General features: G+C 41.3%; 1 non-coding gene across 1 annotated transcript; it reads left to right on the top strand.

Annotated features, from left to right (window-relative positions):
* Nucleotides 1-553: 553 nt before the first annotated feature.
* On the top strand, nt 554-660 carry LOC111762391 (U6 spliceosomal RNA). The gene has a single exon (XR_002795513.1). It is a non-coding gene; the product is annotated as a U6 spliceosomal RNA (small nuclear RNA).
* The last annotated feature ends 1,929 nt before the right edge of the window (nt 661-2,589 follow it).

Here is a 2,589-nt window from a genome sequence, read left to right on the forward strand (position 1 = left end):
AAGGCAATATACCAGAAATTGGTTGGCTTTTATAACAGGACTTTATTTGGGTAAAAGCTTACATTTGCAAGGCTGTGAAAATGTCCAAATCACAGTATCATCAGAGATGCATCTCACCAAATTGCCCCTGAGGATGATCAGGCACAAGGCAGCAGCATCTAAAGATGCTTTCACTAAGAGCTCAGCTGTGAGCCATCAAGCTCATGGCAGGGCATAATGGTGGTCATCTTGTCTCTCCTCCAGGCCTGTCTCTTTCAGCTTCCAGCTGCTCCATGGACCTAGCCTCTTGGGGGCCTCGTTGCTTCAACTTCAGCTGCTCTGCTGATTCTCTGCCCTCTCAGCCTTTCACAGTTTCTCTCTCTGCTGCTGTATGTGATCTGGTGTCCTCCTCACATGGCAGTTCCCTTTCTCTGCATGTCTTTGCTTTCTAGTCCTCAATGTATAAAGGACTCCAGTAAGAGGATTAGGACCCATGCTGGGTCCCACAGTCTAATCAAATCTCTTAAGTAAAGTGATCTACTCAAAAGCAACCCAATCAAAATGTCCCTTAATGGAGCTCTCTTCATCAGCACAAATACTATACTTGAAATGATAAAGAGAAGATTGGCATGGCCTCTGTGCAAGGATAACACACAAATTCGTGACGTGTTCCATAACTTTTATCAAGCACAGAAATTGCATGAGATTTTATTCAAGGAACTACAATTTTCTCTGGAATATAAAACATATAAATTTCAATGTATAAATGTGAATATAAACATTTATAGTTCTAAATTTAATTCACATAATAATACCATATTTCAAGAAAAATAAACTAAAAAGGCAAATGAAAAAGAAAAGAAGTCCCTTAACTGAATCTAACTAGAAGGCCCCTCATAAAATAGTTTACATGCACAGAAATGGGTTAGATAAGAACAAAAGTTTGTGGGATCCACAAAACACTCAAACCAGGATACTGGCTGAAGGCCAAAGGTTCATTTGGGAAATGCTGGAAGAAAGATTAAGAGTATAAAATTTTGGCATGGGCAAAGTTCTTCATCAAGGATCCATATTTCAGTAAACCAACCAAGCAAACTGTTAGAACTCTTTCTAACCCCCTTGAGTTGAAATATTGAATCCACAATCTCTGCTAAGTGGTTTATGTCAATAAATTTAGCCTAATCCAAACTTATATCCCATCCACCTATATCCCACATCCTTAACATCCATTTCTACACATATTCCCCAGATTTATATCTGTATATGTTGGGGAAATCATCCAGTTGTTTTGATGCATATCACACCTACTTATTGTTCACACTTTCTATCTTACCCTTTGGAGCCTTCTGGGACCAAGTCTTGTATAGGTCTAAAAGTAAGGACAGATGGTGGGCATACATCTTGAGGAAAATCATCAGCTGCAAGGCAACTACCTCAGAGGAGGCTGTAGCAGTTAGATATGGTTATGAATTTCAAATATAGATTTTGGATTTTGTTTGTAATCTGATCTGTACCTGGGCATGACTGAGTTACGATTAGGACATTGAGTCCCCACCCACTAAGGGGTGGGGACTCACAAAGGGGTGGGGACTCACAGATATAAGGCATGACAAAAAACAGAGTTAAGGGTTTCTGATGTTGGAGTTTGATGCTGAAGACTTAAGCTGGAAGTAAGTTCACAGAGGAAAGAGAAGCCAGCCCCAGGAAGAAAGGAAACCTGAACCCAGAGAGAAGCAAGACCCTGGAAGGGAGGTCCAGGAAGCCTGAACCCTCACAGACGTTGACAACCATCTTGCTCCAACAAGTGAAAATAGACTTTGGTGAGGGAAGTAACTTATGCTTTATGGCCTGGTATCTATAGGTCCCTACCCCAAATAAATACCCTTATAAAAACCAACCAATTTCTGGTATTTTGCATGAGCACCCCTTTTGGCTGACTACTACAGAGGCCATTACATTTTCTTCAAGAAAAAAAGGGCTGATCTCCTCAGATAAGGATAAGAGTGGAAGGGCTGCTTCCTCAGCAGAATTTAGGGGTTTCTGGCTTTCAGCTTCACCACAAGCTGCCCAGATACCCCACCCTCCAAATTTAGAATCCCATTCTTTCTCCATCCATGCCCTAACTTTAGCAAAAGAGATCTTGCGAGGTTGGGAATTCAATTTACTTCGTAATTCAGCCACTTGCATGATGCAAATCTGGGTTTGTTTCTCAGAAATCCCAGCCCTGCAGCCACAGGAGATAATAGGGTTTTAGGGCAGGTAATGATGGTTTTGCTCATGGATATGGTGCTTGAACTGGGAATTTGAAACCCTGAGCTTATCATTTTCTTCCCCCACTTTCTCCAGTGCAGTTAGAACTAACCAACCAATGCTGTTATACTCCTTAGAGTGACCAAAATGTTTTGAGGGAGCAAATATTTAGCTATCCAGAACTATACCATCTATTTTAGTCTGCTAGGCTGCTGAAATGCAATACACCAGAAATTGGTTGGCTTTTACAATGGGGATTTATTAGGTTAAAAGCTTATGGTTCTGAGGCGATGAAAATGTCTAGATCAAGGCATCATGCGGTGATACTTTCTCCCCGAAGACTAGCTGCTGGTGATCCTG

Source organism: Dasypus novemcinctus, chromosome 8, assembly GCF_030445035.2.
Source record: "Dasypus novemcinctus isolate mDasNov1 chromosome 8, mDasNov1.1.hap2, whole genome shotgun sequence".
NCBI classification, from domain to species: domain Eukaryota; kingdom Metazoa; phylum Chordata; class Mammalia; order Cingulata; family Dasypodidae; genus Dasypus; species Dasypus novemcinctus.